This window comes from Chiloscyllium punctatum, chromosome 20 (genome assembly GCF_047496795.1).
Source record: "Chiloscyllium punctatum isolate Juve2018m chromosome 20, sChiPun1.3, whole genome shotgun sequence".
Taxonomy (NCBI): domain Eukaryota; kingdom Metazoa; phylum Chordata; class Chondrichthyes; order Orectolobiformes; family Hemiscylliidae; genus Chiloscyllium; species Chiloscyllium punctatum.
Window position 1 is genome coordinate 68,331,757 of NC_092758.1, and position 25,093 is coordinate 68,356,849.

A 25,093-nucleotide genomic window follows, 5' to 3' on the forward strand; every position below is an offset into this window, starting at 1 on the left:
TAAAGACTGAACACCCATGTGTGTGCTCGGAGGTGAGCGTTTGCTGCGTCCTCGAATGGACTCGGGAGTGCCTTCAGGAGTGGACCAAACCCCTGTGAGTCAACTACACCTTTACAATGTACTGTGTTTCTGCAAATGGGCCTGATTCTCTATGGATGGGCCAGGACTCTATGGACACTGAACACCTCTGTGTTGTGGTGTGTGCATTTGCTACCTTCAGGAATGGACTCTGCCCTGGGTTGTTGACCCTGTTTTTGGCAATGGAGTCTGGAAGTCTGCAGTTTGGAGTGGACTCTATTTCTGACAATGCACTTTGTATACTGGAGTAGATTCTGTTCCTGGGAATGGACTCTATGTTTTGAAGAGAACTCTGGATCAGAAGGGAATCTGTTTGTTGGTAATTGTTTTGTTGCTTGTTGGGTTATCAACACACTGTCTTGTGTGTTCCTGGGTCTGGCAGGCCTTTCTGTGAACTAGGAGGCTCATAAGGTGTCCCGAAGGCTGTCATCCCAAGAGCAGGAGAGTAGGTCGGCCGTTCTGTTAACCTGAAAGTGGGTATGCTGTCCCAAGAGCTGGAGGGTGGGTAGGCTATCCTGTGAAGGTGGGTAGGCTGCGCCAAAAATGGGAAGGTGGGTAGACCACCCTGATGCCGGTCACCCTAAGAACCAGAATGTGGGTAGGCCATTCTGAGCACTGTCATTCCAAGAAGGGGTAATCGGGACGGACTCTCCTAGAGGTGGCCGGAAGGTGTGTCAGAGTGGCCGAGACGCAGAAAGTGTCGAGATCCAGAAGGCTTGTGGGCTGCCCTGTGTGCCGTCATCCCAGGGAAGAGGATGGGCTGTCCTGGAGGTGGCTGGAAGGTGTGTCAGGCCAGTCCACAGACTGGATGGCACATCAGGATGGCACGAGCCCAATGGTATGCTGGGGCAAACTGAGAGCTAGAAGGTGGGTTTAACTGCCCTCAGCACTGTCACCCCAGGCAGGTACCAGTGTGGGCTGTCCCAGAGGTGTGAAGGTGTGAAGGGCGGTTAGGGAAGCCTGAAGGTGGGTAGGCCATCCTGACCGCTGTCATCCTGGGGGTTTGGGGAAGCAGGAGGGGCTGTCCTAGCAGTGGTCGGAAAGTGTGTCAGGGTAATCTGAGAACTGAAAGGGACATGGGGTGAACCAAGATCCGGAAGCGGCATGGGGCGGGCTGTCTTAGGTGGGAGGGATGGGTGAATTGCTGGGGCATCTGTATTCTATTCATTGTTTCTTATCTAATTGTTCTATCTTGTATGTACTGTTAATTTTGTAATGACTGAAAGTAGGATTTGAGGTTTGTCCTTATTTCCCTGAAAACTGGTTGAACAGTGGGGTTTGGGGTTTGGCATTGCTGCTCCTCTCCCTTGTAAATTGTTGTTTCTCTGTATACAGCTGTTAATGTTAATTGTTTGTCAATCGTACTATTTAATAAAATAAATATAACCAAGAGATTATAAATCTCCTCAGTTTAGGGGATAGACTCTGTGTTTGTCAATGTGTTACTGGGGAGTGACTATGTTGTCCTGGGGAGTGACTATGCTGTTGGTTTTTGCTTTTTTTGGGGGGTAGGGGTTAACCTGATTCTTGAACTGGCTTTATTATATGGCCAGTTTGTTAACTGGTATTCCTTTTTATTGTGGACTGATTTTTAAACTGCCTGATCTATACAGTCAGTATTTCAAGTTATCTCATTAGGGAAATGTTGATTTACTGGCTGGTTACAGCTTGTATTTTACTCTTTCTATTTTATTCTGAAAAAAGGACAGTATTGATTTTGTGGAAGGACTTCACCTTTGCATTCTAGTTTTTGCTTTTTTGACTTGGTGTTTGGGCTGAGCCCCTGTGAGAATATGCACCTTTCCAGATGAGCTGTTCCTGTGAGTAGGCCTGGCCCTTTGTAAAGACTGAACACCTCTGTGTGTGTGCTGGGAGGTGAGCATTTGCTGCATTCTGGAATTTGGGAGTGGACTCAAACCCCTGTGAGTTAACAGAACCTTTGTGTTCCTGAAAGTGGGCCTGGTTCTCTGTGGATGGGCCAGGCCTCTATGGAGACTGAGCACTGGTGTCTATGCTGTGGGGTGAGTATTTGCTGCCTTCAGGGGTGGACTCTCCTCTTCATTGTAAGCTGATTCTGGATTCTGCAGTTTGGAGTCCTGGAGCTTGGATGTGAGGTTGCAGATTCGGCTCCTCTAGGACCTGGACCACGACTCCCCCTTCTGGAATAAAGATGCAGCACTTGTCAGCAGCTCCTTGTGTGCTGGCCGACAATGGGTCCCTTGTCTCAGATCCAGAGAGTATCAGGGCCCAAATTCACTCCTATTATATGTCTCTGTTCTCTCCTGATCTGTCCAGCAAGGATGTTCACAGAGTTCTGTGGGAGGACCTGCTGCAGCTCAGCCCAGAGGATGCTGGAAGTCTCGATGCACCCGTCACCAGCTCTCAAGGGGCAAGTCCCCGGGACTGGACGGGCTGACTGTGGAGTACTTCAGGGCGTTCTGGGATATCCTGGGAAGTGACTATGTGCAAGTCCTGGGGGAATGTCTTAATGGCGGAGAACTGCACCTTTCTGGGCACAGGCAATCATCGTCCTGTTGCTAAAGAACAAAGAACAAAGAAAATTTACAGCCCAGGAACAGACCCTTCAGCCCTCCAGGCCTGAGTCGATCCAAATGTATTGTCTAAACTTGTCGGTCAATTCCGAAGCATTTGTGTCCCTCTGCTCCCCACCTACTCATGCATCTGTCCAGATGCATCTTAAATGAATCTAAAATGCCTGCCTCTACCACCTCTGCTGGCAACATGTTCCAAATGCCCACCACCCTCTGTGTGAAGTACATGCTGCGCATATCCCCCTTAAACATTCCAACTCTCACCTTGAAAGCATGACCTCTCGTTATTGAATCTTTCACCCTGGGAAAAAGCTTGTCTCTATCCACTCTGTCCATATCCTTCATGGTTTTGTAAACCTCAATCAGATCGCCCCTCAATCTCCTTTTTTCTAGTGAAAATAAACCTAACCTACTCAACCTTTCTTCATAGCTAGCACCTTCATTACCAGGCAACATCCTTGGAAACCATCCCTGCACCCTCTCCAAAGCATCCACACCCTTTTGGTAATGTGGTGACCAGAACTGTACACAGTAGTCTAAATACGGCCGAACAATGTTAACATGACTTGGCAGCTCTTATACTCAATACCCCATCCAATGAAGGCAAGCATACTATATGCCTTCTTGACCACGCTATCCACCTGTGCAACCTTCAGGGTACAATGGACCTGCACTCCCAGATCTCTCTGCCCATGAACTCTTCCATTCATTGTATAATTTGCTCGAAAATTAGACTTACCTAAATGCAACACCTCACATTTGTCTGGATTGAAATCCATCTGCCACTTTTCAGCCTAACTCTCCAGTCTATCTATATCCTCCTGTATTCTCTGACAATCCCTTATGCTTTCTGCTACTCCATCAATCTTTGTGTCATCTGCAAACTTGCTGATCATACCAACAGTGCCCTCTTCTAGATCATTTATGTATATTACAAACAACAGTGGCCCCGATACTGACCCCTGTCACCTTTTTCCATTTCGAAAAACTCCCTTCAACTACTACTCTGTCTCCTGTTGCTCAACCAGTTCTTTATCCACCTAGCTAGAACACCCTGCACACCATGTGACTTCACTTTCTCCATTAGTCTACAATGGGGAACCTTACCGAACACCTTACTAAAGTCCATGTATATGACATCAACAGCCCTTCCTTCATCCAACAACTTGGTCACTTCCTCGAGGAACTCTATTAAATTGGTAAGGCATGATCTTCCCCGCACAAAACCGTGTTGCCTATCACTGATAACGTATTCTTTTCTAAATATAAATAGATCCTATCTCTTAGTACCCTCTCCAGCAACTTCCCCACCACCGACGTCAGGCTCACTGGTCTGTAGTTACCCAGAATATCCCTACTACCCTTCTTGTACAGGGGGACAACATGACCAACCTTCCAGTCCTCCGGCACCTCACCTGTATTTAAGGATGCCATAAAGATATCTCTCAGGGCCCCAGCTATTTCCTCTCTTGCCTCCCTCAGCAAACTGGGATAGATCCTATCCGGCCCTGGGGATTTGTCCACCTTAATAACTTCTAGCATACCCAACACATCTTCCCTACTTATGCCAACGTGATCCAGACTAATCAAACTTCTATCTCTAATCTCAAGATTCATCATGTTCCTCTCCTCAGTGAACACTGATGCAAAGTAATCATTCAGAATCTCACCCATTCTCTCAGGTACGGCATACAGCCTCCCTTCATTATCTTTTAGTTGACCAATCCTTTCTCTAGTTACCCGCTTGCTTCTTATATAAGAATAAAATGCTTTGGGATTTTCCTTAATTCTGCTTGCTAAAGCTATTTCATGACCCCTTTTAGTCCACTTAATTCCTTGTTTAAGACTTGTGCTACTCTTCTGATATTCCTCCAGGGCCCGTTCTGTTCTTAGCTGCCTAGACCTTATGTATGCTTCCCTTTTCCTCTTGGCCAGTCGTACAATTTCTCCTGTCATCCACGGTTCACGAATCTTGCTCTCCCTATCCTTTGTCTTCAACGGGAATGCCTATCCTGCACTACCATTAACCTATCTTTGAAAGCCTCCCACATCTCTTCTGCCCCTCCCATCATCGCTGATGTCAAACACTTAGTGACTTCTGCCCCCCCCCACTGCCGTGGTCGCCACCACTTCCGCACCCACCAATGCCACCCACAGATTCCACTGTCACTATCCCCACCCCCCAGAACCCTGAGGGGAACACCACCCCTGCTCATGACTTCGCCTCCATTCCCCCCACCTCAACACCCCTCCAGCAACAGGCTCTGCCCCCACTCCCAGCTCCACACTCACACCGGGTCCCAGCTCCCAGCCCTGCTGAGTTTTCACCATCCCTCCAGACCTCCCCCTCACTGAGGACGAGCGATCAGTCCCCCTCCACCCATGCATCAATGAATTTAATACACGTCATGACGTCGAACACTTCTTCCGCCGCCTCCGCCTCCGAGCTTACTTTACAATTAGGACTCCCGCCCACCTTTTGAGGACCCCTTCGCCCGCCTCCAACACACTCCATCCACCTGGACACCCCATGTTGGCCTATTAACTGCCCACGGGGACATTAACCGCCTCAACCTGTCTACCCCCTCCCCCACTCCAACCTCTCACCCTCACAACACGCAGCCCTCCAATCCCTCTGCTCCAATCCCAACCTCACCATCAAGCCAGCAGATAAAGGGGGCGCAGTGGTAGTCTGGCGCACTGACCTCTACACCGCTGAAGACAGATGCCAACTCAAGGACACCTCCTCCTACCGCCCCCCATCACCAAACCATCATCTCCCAGACCATACAGAACCTCATCACCTCAGGAGATCTCCCACCCACAGTTTCCAACCTCATAGTCCAGGAACCCCGCACTGCCCGATTCTACCTCCTTCCCATGATCCACAAGCCTGACCACTCTGGCCGACCCATTGTCTCAGCATGCTCCTGCCCCACTGAACTCATCTCTACCTACCTCGACACAATCCTATCCCCCCAGTCCAGGAACTCCCCACATATGTTCGAGACACCATCCATGCCCTCCACCTCCTCCAAGACTTCCATTTCCCCAGCCCCCAACACCTCATCTTCACTATGGATATCCAATCCCTCTATACCTCCATCTGCCATGACCAAGGCCTCCAAGCCCTCCGTTTCCTCCTCTCCCGATGTCCCCAACAGTACCCTTCCACCGACACTCTCATTCTTTTGGCTGAACTGGTCCTCACCCTTAACAATTTCTTCTTCGAATCCTCTCACTTCTCCAGACCAAAGGGGTAGCCATGGGCACCCGTATGGGCCCCAACTATGCCTGTCTCTTTGTTGGCTACGTAGAACAGTCCATCTTCTGTAGTTACACTGGCACCACTCCTCACCTCTTCCTCCACTACATTGATGACTGCATTGGCACCACCTCGCGCTCCCGCGAGGAGGTTAAGCAATTCATCAACTTCACCAACACATTCCACCCTGACTTTCAATTTACCTGGACAATCTCTGACACCTCCCTCCCCTTCCTGGACCTCTCTATCTCCATTAATGACAACCAACTTGACACCGACATCTTTTACAAACCCACCGACTCCCATAGCTACCTGGATTACACCTCTTCCCACCCTACCTCCTGCAAAGATGCCATCCTGTATTCCCAATTCCTCCGCCTCTGCTGTATCTGCTCCCAGGAGGACCAGTTCCACCACAAAACACACCAAATGGCCTCCTTCTTTAGAGACCACAATTTCCCTTCCCACGTGGTTAAAGATGCCCTCCAACGCATCTCGTCCACATCTCACACCTCTGCCATCAGACCCCACCCCTCCAACTGTGACAAGGACAGAACCCTCCTGGTGCTCACCTTCCACCCTACCAACCTTCGCATAAACCAAATCATCCGACGATACTTCCGCTACCTCCAAGCGGACCCCACCACCAGGGATATATTTCCCTTCCCATCCCTTTCCGCCTTCCGCAAAGACCATTCCCTCCATGACAACCTGGTCAGGTCCACGTTTTCCCCCCCCAACAACCCACCCTCCCGTCCTGGCACCTTCCCCTGCCACCGCAGGAATTGCAAAACCTGCGCCCACACCTCCTCCCTCACCTCTATCTAAGGCCCAAAAAGAGCCTTCCACATCCATCAAAGTTTTACCTGCACATCCACTAATATCATTTATTGTATCCGTTGTTACCGATGCAGTCTCCTCTACATTGGGGAGACTGGACGCCTCCTAGAAGAGCACTTTAGGGAACATCTCCGGGACACCAGCACCAATCAACCACATTGCCCTGTGGCCCAACATTTCAATTCTCCCTCCCACTCAGCTGAGGACATGGAGATCCTGGGCCTCCTTCACCGCTGCTCCCTCACCACCCGATGCCTGGAGGAAGAACGCCTCATCTTCAGCCTCGGAACACTTCAACCCCAGGGCATCAATGTGGACTTCAACAGTTTCCTCATTTCCCCTTCCTCCACCTCACCCCAGTTCCAAACTTCTTGCTCAGCACTGCCCCCATGACTTGTCCTACCTGCCTATCTTCCATTCCACCTATCCACTCCACCTTCCTCTCTGACCTATCACCTTCATCCCCACCCCTACTCACCTATTGTACTCTATGCTACTTTCTCCCCACCCCCACCCTCCCCTCATTTATCTCTCTGCCCTGCAGGCACTCTGCCTGTATTCCTGATGAAGGGCTTTTGCCCCAAATATCGATTTTCCTGCTCCTTGGATGCTGCCTGAGTTGCTGTGCTTTTCTAGCACCACTCTAATCTAGAATCTGGTTTCCAGCATCTGCAGTTCTTGTTTTTACCTTTTCACTTCAAATAGCTATGTCCAATCCACATTTCCCAGCTCCTACCTAATTTTGATATAATTGGCCTTGGCCCAGTTTAGTACTCTTCCCTTCAGACCACTCTCTTCTTTATCTACAAGGTATTCTAAAACTTACAGAATTGTGGTCACTGTTCCCAAAGAAATCCCCCACCGCAACTTCTACCACTTGTCCTGGCTCGTTCCCCAGTACCAGGTCCAATATGGCCCCTTCCCTCGTAAGACTATTGACACACTGCTCTAACAAACTCTCCTGGACACTTCGTACAAATTCTACTCCATCCAGACCTCTGACTTTAAGTGTATCCCAGTCAATGTTGGGAAAATTAAAATCTCCCATTACCACTACCCTACTGCCTCTACATCTATTCATAATCTCTTTACCTATTTGTTCTTCTACCTCACGCTCACTGTTGGGAGGTCTGTAATACAGCCCCACCAATGTAACTGCACTCTTCTTATTTCTCAGCTCCACTACCCAAGACCACCGTAGTGTCCTCCTTGAGCACAGCCATGATATCATCCCTGACCAGCAATGCAACTCCATCCCCTCTTTTAATTCCCTCCCTGTCCTGTCTGAAGCGTCTATATGCTGGAACAATTAGTTGCCAATCATCAAACCATACCTTCAGCCAAGTCTCTGTGATGGCAATAATGGCAATAATCCCAGGCACCAATCCAAGCTCTAAGTTCATTTGCCTTACACACTGTACTCCTTGCATTAAAGTAGATGCATTTCAGGCCACCAGTGCTTTTGCGTTCACCTGCTCTCTGCCTATTCTTCCCTTTATTAATGTTATCTTCATAATTCTCACAGTTTCCAGTCTCCATGTCACTGTCTACTTGTTTTCTCTTCTGGTTCCCAGCCCCCTGCCACATTAGTTTAAAACCTCCCCAACAGCAGGAGCAAAAACTCCCCCAAGGGCATTGGTTCCAGTCTGGTTCAGATGTGGACCGTCCCTTTTGTAATAGTCCCACCTTCCCCAGAACCGGTCCCAATGTCCAACAAATCTGAACCCCTCCCTCCTACACCACCTCTCAAGCCACGTGTTCATCCTGCCTATTTTTTCATTTCTAAGCTGGCTAGCACGTGGCACTGGTAGTAATCCTGAGATCACTACCTTTGAGGTCCTCCTCTTTAACTTCTTTCCTAACTCCCTGAATTCTTCTTTCAGGACCTCATCTCACTTTCTATTTATATCGTTGGTGCCTATATGCACTAAGACAACTGGCTGTTTACCCTCCCCTTTTAGAATGGTCTGCAGCCAATCAGTGACATCCCTGACCCGAGCATCTGGGAGGCAATATACCATCCAGGAGTCCTGTTCTCGGCTACAGAACCGCCTATCTACTCCCCTCACAATAGAATCTCCTATGACCATGGCCCTACTAGTCTTTTTCCCACCTTTCTGAACAGCAGTGCCCGCCACAGTGCCATGATCTTGGCAACTGCTGGCCTACCCTGGAAAGTCATCTCCCTCAACAGTATCCAAAATGGTATACCTGTTTTGGAGGGAGATGACCGCAGGGGACACCTGCACTTCCTACTCTTTTTCTGTCTTTTGGTCACCCATTCACTGTCTCCCTCAGTGATTCTAACCTGCGGTGTGACCAGTTCACTAAAAGTGCTATCCACGGCCTCCTCAGCATCACGGATGCTCCACAGTGAGTCCATCCACAGCTCCAGAGCCGTCATGTGATCAAACACGAGCTGCAGCTGGACACACTTCTTCAAGTGTAAGAGTCAGGAATGTCAGACACGTTCCTAAGCTCCTACATTAAGCAAGAGGAACATGCCACGGGTCTGAGGTTTCCTGTCATCGTAATCTTAGCTTTATATGTACTCACTAAAACCAAACAATGCACTTAAATAAATGAAAAAGAAAGATAAGAAATAAAAGCCTTACCTTACACAGTCTTTTTCTTCCAGTTAGAGGAGGGGGGCAGGAGGGAGATACTACACGTGTAGTATCTCGGGTTTAGCCACTGCCCGAATATAAATTAAGTCCTTACCTTCCCTGCAGCCCTCATTTCACTTCACCTTCTCTCCTCGCCGCTCTGGCAAAGTGAAAACTATTGTTCCCTGCAGAACTGGCATCTGGTCTCTCTCCTCGGCATGGATAACAAAATGTTTGCCAGGGTGTTGGCTTCTCGCCTGACTTCCTTGCTGGCCCACATGATCCACCCAGACCAGTCCTACACGGTTCCGGACCAGAGGATACACCATCTGGTCCGGAACCTGATCCATTTTTGATGCTGGGCTGTTGTGCTGAGCGCCTTCCTGTCTCTCGGTCTGGAGAAGACATTAAACAGGTTGGATCACAAGTATCTGCTCAGGACATTCGGATTCCAAACGCAGTTAGTTGCCTGGATCTGACATTTGTACACCATTGCAGTGTGTCTGGTAAAGTTGACGGGTCCCTGATGGCACCCCTTCACTTTGGGAGAGGAGTGTTTCAAGGCTGCCCCCTGTCCGGCCAGCTATGTTCCCTATGCATCGAGCCTTTCCTGTGCCTCTTGCGGAGGAGGTTGTCGGGGCTGGTTCTGCATGGCACGGGCATTGGGTGGTCCTCTCTGCTTGCGCCGACGTCATGGTCCTCACTTTAACCGAGCTGGTTGACCTGGGGAGGATGTTCGAGTGCCATGTGGTGTACTTAGCAGTGTCCTCTGCCAGGATCAGCCGGGCCAAATGTTCCAGACTACTGGTTGTTCCTTGGCCGGTGAACTCTCTGCCGGAGGAGTTACGGGTGTTCAGCTGGAGTACCACCCATTTCCTCTTCCTGGGGGTCTACTTCAGCCCAGCTGAGCAATCCAGGCCTGCGAACTGGCATGAGCTGGAAGCCAAGGCTTCGGCCGCTGGACAGGATTGCTCTAAATGCTGGTCATAAACCAGCTGGTCCCGCCATGCTTTGGTCCCTCCTCCTGGTTTTGTCGCTGACATCCAGAGAACATTGGTTCACTCCTTCTGGGACAAAAAACGCACTGGGTCATGGCACAGGCCCTGAGTCTCCCTATTGAAGAGGGCAGTCAGTCGCAGGTGTGCATTCACACCCAGGTGGCGACTTGCCGCCTTCAGACCTTGCAACGATACTTTTACGTTGAGCTTCCACCTAGGTGGCATATTTTTTCTACCAGTTTTGCCACCTCAACAATGACTCGTAGCTCCTGTTTATCGAATGTGATCATTTGGAGGTTGCCCTCAGGACACTGCTTGGCTTTTATCAGGACCTGATCACTGTCTGCAATATGGTTGATTCATATCCCATCTACCCTACGGCAGGAGTAGTGAGCATCAGGGAGCTCAGGAATCCGCACCTCCGTACTCGAGGGTATGAGCGGCTGCTGGAGAGGATGACCAGGGTCGGGACATGCTGGGTGGGTCTATGCTGGAAGCTGCAGCAGGACATAGAGAGCAGGGCAATGGTAGATGTTCAGTTTCATAGCCACTGCCATACGACTCCTTAAAATGGTGGTGCTCGAACCCAACATAGTGCACCAGTTGAAGGACGCTGAGACGTGCAGTGGAATTCTGTCTGCACATATCCCTGCCCAGATGGAATTTCACATTGGCCCCAAGGTCTCATACTTCCTGCGGGAGCCTGTGCCCCAAAACCTGAGCTGCCTCCGGAATTTTAGTTTTGTCTCCTTCCGGGTTGTAAAACGAAGGGTCCTGCACCGACTGCTGCTGCACACTATCTATCTCTTCTCTATAACCCATTTCCCGGACATGCCTTTGTGTGCTGATTTGTCACCGGGCAGTGGGGATCCCCACTGGAGGGCTGTCTACTCAGGTCTCCTCCCCTTTTCACTCGGGGATCTGGGATGGAGAATGCTGCACGTAGCAGTCCCCTGCAACCAAGATTGTAGTGGTTCATGGACTCCCAGCCCAACTGCTGTGAGGTATGTGGACTATGTATGTTTTTTTTGTTTTCCTTAAAGGTTTATTTTTCAATGTTTTTGGTTATACTTCAGCTTCACACTCCTGATCTTTGGGCACCCAGTGCGGAGGGGGGAGGGCAGGTCGGATGATCACCTATTGGATCTGTTCATTGTCCTGGTCAGGATGGCCAAAATCAGGTCCAGGCAGTGAGCCATGGTGGGGATCATTATGGCCAATTGCCTGCCCTTCTCCCGCAGTTATATCCAGGTTCAGGTGTCCTTTGAACTTTTCTGATTTAAAAAAAAACTTTTAAAAAAGTGTAAAGGAAGTCTCCTCATTTTAGGGACTGACTCCAAGCTGGCTGGCCACAGCCAGTGTAATGTGAGGCAGGACGTCACTCAGTGTTGAACTGCACTGTCAGTTCAACTTTCTTTCTTGATTGTGTATGCCATATTCTATTTCCACTCCTGCTGGCTGGTTTTGTTGCTTCTGCTGCTGCCGCTGCCTGGTTCTCACCCCAGATCTGGTGTTATTGGCTCAGCCTACCTATGCTGTTGCCTGAGCACCACTCTGGATCTGATGCCTAGATCTGTTGGCTAGGCCTGCCTCTGCTGCTGCTGGTTGTGCCCCAATCCAGATCTGGTCTTGTTGGCTGGGCATCCCTCTGCTGCTGCCTGGACCTGTCTCCAATGCCTTGGCCTGCCTCTACTACTGCTGCTGCCTGATCCCTACCTACATCTGGGACTGCTGCAACTGCCTGGATCTACCTGTGTTGCTGGTGCCTGGGCCTACCTCCAATACTGCTGCTGAGGCCCCACCCATACCTGGAAGTGTTGCTGATACTGCTACCCGAGCCTACCACTACTTCTACTGCCTGGACCCCGGATCTGCTGCTGCTACCTGGGCCTGAGCCTTCAACCTCTGTTGCTGCTGCCTTGGCCTAGCTTCCACTGCTGTTGCCTGGGGCGCCTATGACAACGGAGACTGTTGCCTCTGCTGACAGAGTCTTTGAGGCCTGCAGCCTGCACTGGAGGCCACCCCAGGAATGATTGAACAGCACCATCACCAGTCTGAAGGCAGCAGGTTCGAGCTGCACATATGCCAGGGTAGCCACTGCTCCAGCCCCATTTGTACCTCCAACCCCCTTCAGGCACCTGACCAAATGCCTGGGGGTGAAGACCTATCCCCACCCCAACATGACTATCAAGGTCTGCAAGTGAGGTCATGGCTAGTGTGGTCCATCCACTGGCCATCGCCACTGTTACCCATTTTCTTCCTTAAGACTGAGCAGGCCATGCAGAAGAGGCTCACTGTGGATGGGACTTTCTATCTGTTTGCACCAACACCCGTATGTCATTGCCCAGAGGGTCATGATTTCCAACTTCCTGCACTTCATTGCCAGTGAGCTCTTCTTCCGCCATCTCCATACTTTGGGGAAACCCGATCAGGTGTGGAGTCACTTCTGCTTGGTCCAAAGGACCCCATCCTCAGGCATGTCTACTTCTTGGCGCCAGATATTCATTTGCTTGTCCCAGGAGGAGGTGATGGAGGACTCCTTTACTGTGCTCCATGAGGGTACTGCCTACCATGGATTCTGGATGATGGATGGTGTGTGGTGCCACCACTGCCAAGAGGTGAGGCACATATGGAAGAACTGCTCCACCCAGAAGGCTGCCCGGCCCACCACTGGCAGCAGCACTGGTAATGCCACACCTACAACCCACCCCTCCCCACCCAAGGCAGCATTGAAAGTCCCGTCAGTGGGGTATAAGCTGGAGGCTGCTGGCGTCACGGCCTCTGGTGGGGAGCAGGGTGAGCATCCAGCCAGACAGAAGCGCGGGGAAAGGCAAATCATTTTGAGCCTGCTCTTGTGGATGCGACCCCGTGTCCTCCCATCCCAGCTCCCTACACCATGTCTACGTGTTGGAATCCGACCCTCAACCTGCATCACCCTGGCATGACAATGCCCCTGTGGCCTAGCCAGTGTTATCTTGACACAAGGATCCCAACCCTCAATCCCCTAGTTCTGTGCCTGAGCCCCATTCAGCAACCCTAGATCCTGGGATCACTGGGTCCATCTGTCTTGCTCTTTCTGACCCTGACCCAACTCACCTGGTCTTAGGGACTCCAATGCTATCCTCCATCCTGTGCTGGCTGAGTTCAGGGATCCTGGATAGGAAACGAGGTCCCTGCCTTGACTACCATCACCTGATAGTCATAGGGTGGGGCAGAAAATGACACAATTTGCTTTCCTACCCTGGCCATGCCCCCATCTTGTCCCAGCCAAATGTATACCTGGAAATGCTGGGAAATGGAGACTTGAGCTGAACACTAGGGTGGGCTGGGGTGGGTGGACTATATTCACAGCCACATTTGCTTTGCATTCCCTGCAGGGGGAGGACTTCCCTTGACACATCTGGTGCAGTTCCTGCCCCCAGGCGTGAGCCCGTGGTGCCTTCTGCCTCTTCCACATTGCAGCCTGACCTCCTCAGAGTCCTAGGTTGCAGCATATCTTCCTGCTGCCACAATTCCACCAGGCCCCAGGGATGATCCAGAGCCCCATGTAGACCATGGTACAAGCAATGTAAATTTTAATGTTGCTTAGTCATCAAGCAGTGGAGCGTAGGAAGACGTTTTCCTCACTCATCCCACAGAGACTGTTTTTCCCCTGGCACCCTGGCCCTGGAAAGGACCTTTAACCAAAGGAGCTGGGCATCCAGACTTGGGGCATTCCTCAGTGCACTCCATTGAGGCCGTGGGGGTGGGGTCATTGGGGTGTGGGGCTAGCTTGTGGTGTCAGACCAGCCCCCACACTCTCAACGTGTGGGAGTGGCTGATGACTGACGACGTCTGCTCGGAGGAGAGGTCAGGGTCAGTGGTGGGCCTTGGGGGTAATGCGGAGTCTATCGCCCGTGAGCTTTTTGACTCTCTCATGCCCCCACTGAGTTCCCCCTCATCCTCCTCGAGGAACTCTGAGATGTTGTTGAGGACTCTCACATTTGCCGAGATAGAACGCGCTGGTGCTCAGACACTGGAAAATGTTTGAATTGATCTATTCGTCCGCCCAGGCTGCTTTTCAAACACCTGGGCTGGACCAAAATGAAGGAAAGCAGTTCAGAAACTTCCTCGGAGCACTCCTGGTGGGGAGAGGGATTTTTGCACCTCTTTCCCCATCCTCTCATTAAATGTGTTTATTTTTAATGGTTTTGGTGGTAGCTGCACACTGCTGCTGACAGGAAGACTACCATAGCCAGGCTCAATATCAATGGGGGCAGGGAGTCACAGCACAGATTCCAGAACTTCTCAGTCTTTTGGGTTGGAAAGTATGCAATGTGCTTCCTGCAAGAAACCCAGACTACCCTGGGACACAAAGCCACCTGGCTCCTGGAGTGGCGAAGGGGTGAGGATCTACGTGAGTCACCTCACACGGATCTGGCGGGGTGGCTATCTTGTTGGCGCCACATTTTCGTCCGGAGATCGTGGGGGTGAGGGAACCTGTGCCTGGCCGTTTGCTTCACCTGGCAGTTCGCTGGGGGTGAGGTGTTTCACTTTGTGAACGTCTATCTCCTATGACCAAACCGAGGTAAATGCACTTCTACGGAGAAGTGTCTGCTCATCTCGCCTCCATCAACGAAGTCCAGTGTGTTATCCTAGAGGGAGGTTTTAACTGCATCCTCGCGCACAGTACCACAGCATGCCCAATCTGGCTTGAAGTCAAGGAAGAGGTTGGGAGACTGGGTCAAGTCATTTGACCTGGTGAATATCTGGCAAACTCTCCATCTCAACTCCATCGCCGTCACCTTCGTGAGGCCTGGAGTTGGAGCATCCAGAATCGACTACCTGCATGTTTCGCGGGTTACCTCCTGCTTTCCGGCCGCCTCCATGCCATGTAGGTGCCGTGCATGGACCATCACCTGGTGTGGACTGAATTTCTTTCATTCGGCACCTGGCTTGGGTCCACATACTAGCATTTTAACAACCTGCTGCTGGAGGATGAGCAGTTCCAGGATTTGTTTTGTCGGTTCTGGGCTACCTATGGGTGGAACGTGGGCAAGGCTAACTTCCATGTTTTCTGTCAGGAGTAAACAAGGGGGTCGGCGAACAGGCAGAAATCCAGGATCGAGGAGTTGGAGAAGGAGCTGTTCAATCTGGAGTCACGTCTTGATCAGCACGACATGGACTCTGCCTTGTGGGGGTGTATGAAGAGGAGGAGGCCGCGCTCCAAGACCGGCAGCTTGTCTGGTCCCGGGGCGAGTACATGAGGTTGTGATCCATCTCCTCCAGCATCTGGACACTGGCTCCCCCTTCTTCTTCTAGCTGGAGAAAAGGCACAGTACCCGTCAGCAGCTCCTTGTGCTGCTGGTTGGCGACGGGTCCCTCGTCTCATATCCGGAGGGTGTCAGGGTCCAGATTAATGCCTTTTACGCGGCACTGTTCTCTCCAGACCTCTCCATGGAGGATGCTCGCAGACTTCTGTGGGACGACCTGCTGCAGCTCAGCCTGGAGGTCACCGGAAGCTTCAATGATCCCATCACTCTTGAGGAGCTGATCGGCACCCTCGACCAGCACTCGAAGGGCAAGACCAGGAGCTGCACAGGTTGACTGTGTTGTTCTTCAGACATTCTTGGGGGACGTCTTAGGTGAGTGACTTACTGCTGGAGAGCTGTCCCTTTCTTGGCACAGGATGGACATCATGCACGAATGCTTAAGAAGGGTGACCTTCATTTTGAAAGAACTATCATGCCATCTCCCTCCTCAGAATAGATTAGAAACATTTCACCAGGATGTTGGCTTCTCACCTGGCTTCCAAGCTAGCCCACATGATCCACCGTGACCAGTCCTAAACAGTTCCAAGCCGAGGATTTGTGACAATGTCTATTTGGTCCAGGACCGGATCCATTTCTGTCGATGGGCTGGTCTGCCGAGCGCCTTGCTGTCTCTTGATCATGAGGGTCGATCACAGGTACCTACCCGAGACTCTGCAGGCGTTTGGGTTTGGGAAGCAGTTCATCGCCCCGTTCTGACTTGAGTGTCTGGTTCAAGTGAATGGGTCCATGATGGCACCCTTTCGCCTTGGGAGAGGAGTCTGTCAATGCGGCCCACTGCCCAGCCAGCTATATTCCTTGTGATGGAGCCTTTCATGTGCCTCTTGCAGAGGACGCTGTCAGGGCTGGTTCTGCACAGCGTGGGCATGGGGGTGGTCATCTTGGCTTACGCTGATGATGTGTTCATTACTTTCACCGACCCAGCTGAGCTGGAGAGGATGCGCAAGTGCCAGGCAATGTACTCGGCAACATCTTCCACCAGGACCAAATGGGCCAAATGTTCTGGTCTCCTGGCTGGTTCATGGCGGATGAACTGTTTTCTGGAGGAGTTACAGGGGTGCAGTTGGAGTACCACACATCTCCTCTCTCTGGGAGCCTACCTTAACCCAGCTGTGAAATCCTGACCGATGAACTGGCTGGAGGCTAATGTCTTGGCTCGCCTAGGCCACTGGACAGGACTGCTTCAAGTACTGTCTATTAGGAGTCGAGTGCTGGTCATAAACCAGCTGGTGACTGCCATGCTGTGGTACCGGCTGGTCACTTGGATCCCTCCTCCTGCTGGTTTTGTCGCTAACATTCAGAGAACATTGGTTCACTTCTGGGGACAAAAAGGTACACTGGGTTGCGGCACAGGTCCTGAGCCTCCCTACTTAGGAGGGCAGTCAGTCACTATGTGCGTCCGCAGCGAGGTGGGGACTTACCACCTTCAGGGCTTGCAGCGATACCTTTACATTGAGCCTCCTCCTCCTCGGTGGTGCGCCCTGACAGCCTTGACATATTCCTCTCCCAAAGCGAAGGGGCGCCATTCAACCCATTAACTTTAACCACTCTGTGGTGATATGCAGAAGTCAGATCCGGGCGACAAACTGCGTCCTGAACCTGAATAACTACAGAGACCCAAGCAGATACTAGTGATTGACCCTTCTCCTAGTCGAGGGACAGGAAGGTGCTCAGCAGACCAGTCCGTTGACAGAAATGGATCAGGTCCCTGACCAGATGGACGTTGTCGTGTATCCTCTGCCCCGGGACTGTGTAGGACTGAGTCCAGGTGAATCATGTGGACCAGCACAGAAGCCAGTCAAGAAACCAACACCCCGGCGAGCATTTTGTTATCCGTGCTGAGGAGGGAGACCAGACGTCAGTTCTTCAAAGAATGAAGGTCCCCTTTCTTTGGCAATCACCACCCTGCGCCAAGAAAGGGGCAGCTGTCCGGCATTGAGACACTCCCCCAGGCCCTGTGTTTAGTCGATCCCCAGAATGCCCTGAAGAACTCCACAGTCAGCCTGAACAGCCCCGGGGACTTGCCCCTCGAGAGCTGGTCAAGGGCACTAATCAGCTCCTCTAAGATGACAGGAGCATCGAGCCTTCCAGCATCCTCCGCAATAAGATGCGGTAGGTCCTCCCACAAAACCCTAGAAGCATCCTCACTAAACAGATCTGGAGAGAACAGAGCTGTAATAGGAGCAAATTTGGGCCCTGGTATGCTCCAGATCTGAGACGAGGGACCCGCCATCAGCCAGCAGCAGAAAGAGCTGCTGACGGGTACCACATCTCTTTTTTTCCAGCAAGTAGAAGAAGGGGGAGCCGCGGTCCAGGTCCTAGAGGAGTTGGATCTGTGAACTCACATACACGACCCGGGACCCGACGAGCTGCAAATCTCAGAGCGCGGCCTTCTTCTCTTCGTACGCCCTGTGCAGGGGCAGGTCCACATTGAGCTGACCAAGATGTGACTCCAGATCAAACCCTCCTTCTCCAATTCATTGATCCTGGATTTCCGCCTCTTTGTCGACCCCCTCACATACTCCTGACAGAAAACTCCCATGTGAGCCTTGCCCATGTCCACTGTAGCCTCAGGGAGGGGAAGCTTCCCCGCTTCCTTCTCCAGCCGGACCAGAACTGGCAGATCAAGTCCCGGAACCGCTCGTCCTCCAGCAGCATGTTGTTAAAGTGCCAGTATGCAGACCCGAGCCGGTGCCAAATGGAAGGGGTTCCACCCACATCAGGTGATGGTCTGTGCATGGCACCTGCAGTATGGAGGCCACCAAAAGGCAGGAGGCGTACGCCCGCGAAACATGCAGGCTGTCGATTCTGGACACTCCAACTTCAGGCCTCACGAAGGTGAAGGTGATGGAGTCAAGATAGAGATTCCACCAGATGTCCGCCAGGTCGAAGGACTTAACCAGGTCCCCCAACTTCCTCTCCGACACAAAATCAGACTGGGCACAGCCATGGTCCCTGTCCTCAAGGGTGCAGTTAAAATCTCCCCTGAGGACAATGCACTGACCTTTGTCGATGGAGGTGAGACGATCGGACACATCTCAGTTGTGGTAGCCTTCATGACAGCAGTATTGTGCAATCACCACTAAATATAGTTAAAACTGTTCCATTTACCGTTGGGACGAGGGAGGGGCACAAAAATCCCTCGCCCTCACCAGAACTGCATGAAGGAAGTTCCTGACATGCTTTCGCTCATTTATCTCTTGCCCAGATGCTTGGCGAGCAGCCTGGGCTGACCAGGACAATTGTTCGAAGGAGGTCCAGAGGTGGAGTGCCAGTTTGGATGTATCCCGGTGACTGCGAGTTTCGTCGACAAAGTTCTGAAGTGCCCTGAGAGGAATGAGGGGAGCTTGGTGGGGGCACCCAGGAGTCAAACACTTCACATGGAGATAGACTTCATGTCATCCCAGTGTCCACCACTGAGTCCAGACCATCCTCTGGGGTGTTGCCCTCAGTCATTAACCCCTCACCCACCATGAGAGGGGTTCTGGGCTAGAAGCTGGGTGCCTACCTCACCAAAAAGCACATGATATCCCAGGGTGCAACAGGAAGTAACATGGCTGGCTCTACCCATCCTCACCACACCCCTGCTTTCTCCCAGCCAATAGTGTTCCTGGCACTGCCAGCTGGCCTCAAAACACCTTGCAACCCCTCCCTCAGGGGAACCGGTGGTAACCTCCTCAGCACACCCCTTCCTGGAGTGCCCCGAGGCCGGGTTATCTGACTGCAGAGGCTCAGGGCCCCTTTCCTGTCCTGACACCGGGATGCCCGGCTCCTTAGGGAAAAGGTCCTCCCCTAGGGCCAAGGAGCCCGGAAAAACAGTGTGGGATGGAGGCGTGGGGGAACACCTTCCTCCCCTTCACTGCTCAATGACCCAGTGATATTAAAAATGTTACTACCAGCACCGCGGCCGACGTTGGATTTTAGTTGGTTCTCGGGGTCTGGTGAAATGGTGACAGCAAAAGGAATTACTGCAGTCCCCAGGGTGTCGGGCCAGGGTGCAGAACAGGCGCAATACATTGTAGGATCATCCTATGGGGGTGGACATTGCCACCGCTGCATACCAGTGGGAAGTCCCTCCCCTCCAGGGGGGCGGCACCTCTTCCTCAGGGAGACGGGGGTACTTTATGGGCTCTTCCTTCCCTGCCCACCTTGGTGGTCATGTGGCCTGAAGTGAAGTGATTACACCACAGTTGAAGAGGGTGAAGACATGACTGCCAAGCTGGTTCAGTGTGCTACATACTTGATGTGGGAGGTCAATGACTCTGGTGTGTCTGGTTCGTATAAGTGTGGAAAGTGTGTGCACGTTCAGCTACTGACAGCATATTGCAGCACTGATGAAAGAACTCGAGGACCTTAGGCTCATCTGAGAGAACGAGAGCTTTCTGGACAAGACCTTCAGCGAGGTTATTACACCAATCTACCAGAAGAGAGCAGACAATGAGGAAGGCAGAGAGGAGATAGGTGCAAGAGACCCCAGGGGAAGTACCTGTCAGGAACAAGTTAAATCTTTTGGAAACAGTAGAGACAGATGACACTGCCAGTCCATGAGGCAGCCAGGTCTGTCAATCAAAGGTTGGCATGGAGACAGAGCAGAAGAGTCGGACATCGCACAGAGCCACGCTAATAGGGGACTCCATAGTAAGAGGAACTGATCGGGGTTTTTGTGGTAGCAGATGGGACTTAAGGATGGTGTGTTGCCTTCCTGGTGCCAGGGTTAAAGACATCACAGACAGAGTGCAGGAAATCCTCAAGGACGAAGGTGAAGAGCCAGAGGTGGTGGTAGATGTCAACACAAATTATGTCAGGAAGAAGAGGTGGAACATACTACAACAGGACTTCGGAGAACTAGGAAGAAGGCTGAAAAGCAGGACGTCTAGGGTGGTTATCTTCGGATTGCTTCCAGTTCCTCGGGCTGGTGAGGCCAGAAGCAAGGAGATAATGCACTTGAATGTGTGGCTGGGGAACTGGTGCAGGAAGCAAGGATTTAAATTCATGGATCACTGGGGTATATTTTATGGTAAGCATAAATTCTACAAGAGAGATGGTTTGCACCTTAATAGGTTAGGGACCAACAATGTGGCAGGCAGGTTTGCTACTACAACAACACAGCTACGTTTAAACTAAGTAGCGGGGGGATTGGGGGGGGGAGAAGAAAGGGGACAAACTGGACGTTTAAGAAGGAAATTGGAGAGAAAGTTAGAACAAGGGAAGTCAAGAAAGACAACTGTATCAATGAGGCAGAAAACTCAGAAAGGGATCATGCTGTAAGGTTGAGTGAAATAGGAGTTGATTGGAAGGGTGAGGGCAGTAACAAATTAAAAATACTATACATGAATGCATGAAGCATTAGAAATAAGATGGATGAGCTTGAGGCTCTTTTGGAAATTGCCAGATATGATATTGTGGGGATAACTGAGATGTGGCTTCAAGTGCTACACGTAAGGACAGACTGACAGACAGAGGGGGTGGGGTTGCCATGTTGGTAAGGGATGATATTCAGTCCCTTGCGCGGGGAGGGGGGAGGGGAACCTAGAATCAGGGAATGTAGAGTTAGTGTGGAGCTGAGAAATACTAAGGGTAAAAAGACCCTCTTGGGAGTTATCTACAGGCCCCCAAACAGTAGTCTGGATGTCAGATGGAAGTTAAATCAGGAGCTGAAATTGGCCTGTCACAAAGATGTTACTACAGTTGTTATGGGGGATTTCAACATGCAGGTAGACTGGGAAAATCAGGATGGTATTGGACCTCAAGAAAGAGACTTTGTGGAGTGCCTTTGAGATGGATTCTTAGAACAGCTGGTGCTGGAGCTGACCATGGAGAAGGCAATTCTGGATCTGGTATTGTGCAATGAACCAGAATTGGTCAGGGACCTTGAAGTGAAGGAGCCATTGGGAAGTAGTGACCATAATACAATAAGCTTCAATCTATAATTTGAGAGGGAGAGGGTACAATCTGAAGTGACAATATGTCTGTTGAATAAAGGGAACTATGGAGCTATGAGGGAGGAGCTGGCCAAAGTTCAATGGTGCAATACCTTAGCAGGGATGACAGTGGAGGAACAATGGTGGATATTTCTGTGTATAATGCAGAAGGTGCAGGATCAGTTCATTCCAAAAAGGAAGAAAGATCCTAGGAGGAGGCATGGGTGGCTGTGGCTGATGAGGGAAGTTAAGAAACATATAAAAAGTTAAAAAGAGAAAAAGTATAACATAAGCAAAGATAAGTGGGAAAACGGAGGACTGGGAAGCTTTTAAAGAACAACAGAGGAATACTAAGGAAATATGCAGAGAAAAATGAGGTTCAAAGGTAAACTGGCCAATAATATAAAGGAGGATAGTAAAAGTTTGTTTAGGTATGTGAAAGGCAAAACAATGGTTAAGACTAAAATTGGGCCCTTGAAGGCAGAAACAGGGGAATATATTATGGGAACAAAGATCTAGCAGAAGAATTGAATTGCTACTTCACTGGGGAAGACACAAGCAATCTCCCTGAGGTAACAGTGGCTGAAGGACCTGAACTGAAGGGAATTTATATTTGCTAGGAATTGGTGTTGGAGAGACTGTTAGGTCTGAAGATTGATAAGTCCCCGGGGCCTGATGGTCTACATCCCAGGGTACTGAAGGAGGTGGCTCGAGAAATCGTGGATGCGTTGGTAATTATTTTCCAGAGTTCGATAGATTCGGGATCAGTTCCTGCGGATCGGAGGGTGGCTAATGTTGTACCACTTTTTAAGAAAGGTGGCAGAGAGAAAGCAGGAAATTATAGACCAGTTAGTCTGACCTCAGTGGTAGGAAAGATGCTGGAGTCTATTATAAAGGATGAAATTATGACACATCTGGATAATAGTAACAGGATAGGTCAGAGTCAGCATAGATTTGTGAAGGGGAAATCATGCTTGGCTAATCTTCTGGAATTTTGAGGATGTAATTCTGAAGATGGATGAGGGAGATCCAGTGGATGTAGTGTACCTGGACTTTCAGAAAGCTTTTGATAAAGTCCCACATAGGAGGTTAATGAGCAAAATTAGGGCGCATGGTATTGGGGGCAAAGTACTAACTTGGATTGAAAGTTGTTTGGCTGATAGGAAACAAAGAGTAGTGATAAACGGCTCCATTTCGGAATGGCAGGCAGTGACCACTGGGGTACTGCAGGGATCAGTACTGGGACTGCAGCTTTTTACAATATATGTTAATGATATAGAAGATGGTATTAGTAATAACATTAGCAAGTTTGCTGATGATACTAAGCTGGATGGCAGGGTGAAATGTGATGAGGATATTAGGAGATTACAGGGTGACCTGGAATGGATGGCTTTGAGATATGTCGAGAAGAGGTGTTGGAAATTCTGGCAAGGGTGAAAATAGATAAGTCCCCTGGGCCTGATGGCATTTATCCTAGGATTCTCTGGGAAGCAAGGGAGGAGATTGCAGAGCCATTGGCCTTGATTTTTGTGTCCTCTTTGTCTACAGGAGTAGTGCAGGAGGACTGGAGGCTAGCAAATGTGGTTCCCTTGTTCAAGAAGGGGAGTAGGGATAATCCTAGTAACTATAGGCCAGTGAGTCTCATTTCTGTTGTGGGCAAAGTCTTAGAGAGAATTGTAAGGGATAGGATTTATGCACATCTGGATAAGAATAATGTGATCAAGAATAGTCAGCATGGTTTTGTGAAGGGCAGGTCGTGCCTCACAAACCTTATTGAATTCTTTGAGAAGGTGACTAAGGAGGTAGATGAGGGGAAAGCGGTAGATGTGCTATATATGGATTTTAGTAAGGCATTTGATAAGGTCCCCCATGGTAGGCTACTGCAGAAAATACAGAGATATGGCATTGAGGGTGAGTTGGAGGTTTGGATTAGGAATTGGCTCTCTGGAAGAAGACAGAGGGTAGTAGTTGATGGCAAAGGTTCATCTTGGAGTGCCGTCACTAGCGGTGTTCCGCAAGGATCTGTTTTGGGACCATTGCTGTTTGTCATTTTTATAAATGACCTGGAGGAAGGGTTAGAAGGTTGGGTGAGCAAGTTTACGGATGATACGAAAGTCGGAGGAGTTGTAGACAGTGAGGAAGGATGTGGCAGGTTACAGCGGGATATAGAGAAGCTGCAGAGCTGGGCAGAAAGGTGGCAAATGGAGTTCAATGTAGCTAAGTGTGAGGTGATTCACTTTGGTAAGAGTAACAAAAAGATGGGGTACTGGGCTAATGGTCGGATACTTGGTAGTGTGGAAGAGCAGAGGGATCTTGGTGTCCATGTACACAGATCTCTGAAAATTGCCACCCAGGTAAATAGTGCAGTGAAGAAGGCATATGGCGTACTGGCTTTTATTGGTAGAGGAATTGAGTTCCGGAGTCCTGAGGTCATGCTGCAGTTGTATAAGACTCTGGTGCGGCCGCATCTGGAATATTGTGTGCAGTTTTGGTCGCCATACTATAGGAAGGATGTGGAGGCACTGGAACGGGTGCAGAGGAAGTTTACCAGGATGTTGCCTGGTATGGTAGGAAGATCCTATGAGGAAAGGCTGAGGCACTTGGGGTTGTTTTCATTGGAGAAAAGAAGGTTTAGGGGTGACTTGATAGAGGTGTACAAGATGATTAGGGGGTTAGATAGGGTTGACAATGAGAACCTTTTTCCATGTATGGAGTCAGCTATTACAAGGGGGCATAGCTTTAAATTAAGGGGGGGTAGATATAGGACTGATGTTAGGGGTAGGTTCTTCACTCAGCGAGTCGTAAGTTCATGGAATGCCCTGCCAGTAGCAGTGGTGGACTCTCCCTCTTTATGGGTATTTAAGCGGGCATTGGATAGGTATATGGAGGATAGTGGGTTAGTGTAGGTTAGGTGGGCTTTGATCGGCGCAACATCGAGGGCCGAAGGGCCTGTACTGCGCTGTATTCTTCTATGTTCTATGTTCTATGTTCTAAGTTAGGTGAGTGGTCAGATGCATGACAGATGCAGATTAATGTGGATAAATGCATGGTTATCCACTTGGGTGGCAAGAACAGGAAGGCAGATTACTACCTAAATGGAATCAATTTAGGTAAAGGGGCAGTACAGAGAGATCTGGGTGTTCTTGTACACCAGTCAATGAAGGCAAGCATGCAGGTACAGCAGGTAGTGAAGAAGGCTAATAGCATGCTGGCCTTCATAACAAGAGGGATTGAGTGTAGAAGAAAAGAGGTTTTTCTGCAGCTGTACAGGGCCTTGGTGAGACCACACCTGGAGTACTGTGTGCAGTTCTGGTCTCCAAATTTGAGGAAAGACATTCTGGCTGTTGAGGGAGTGCAGCGTAGGTTCACGAGGTCAATTCCTGGAATGGCGGGATTACCTTACACGGAAAGACTGAAGCGACTAGGCTTGTATACCCTTGAGTTTAGAGGACGGAGAGAGGATATGATTGAGACATAAGATTATGAAATGATTGGACACACTGGAGGCAGGAAATAGGTTTCCG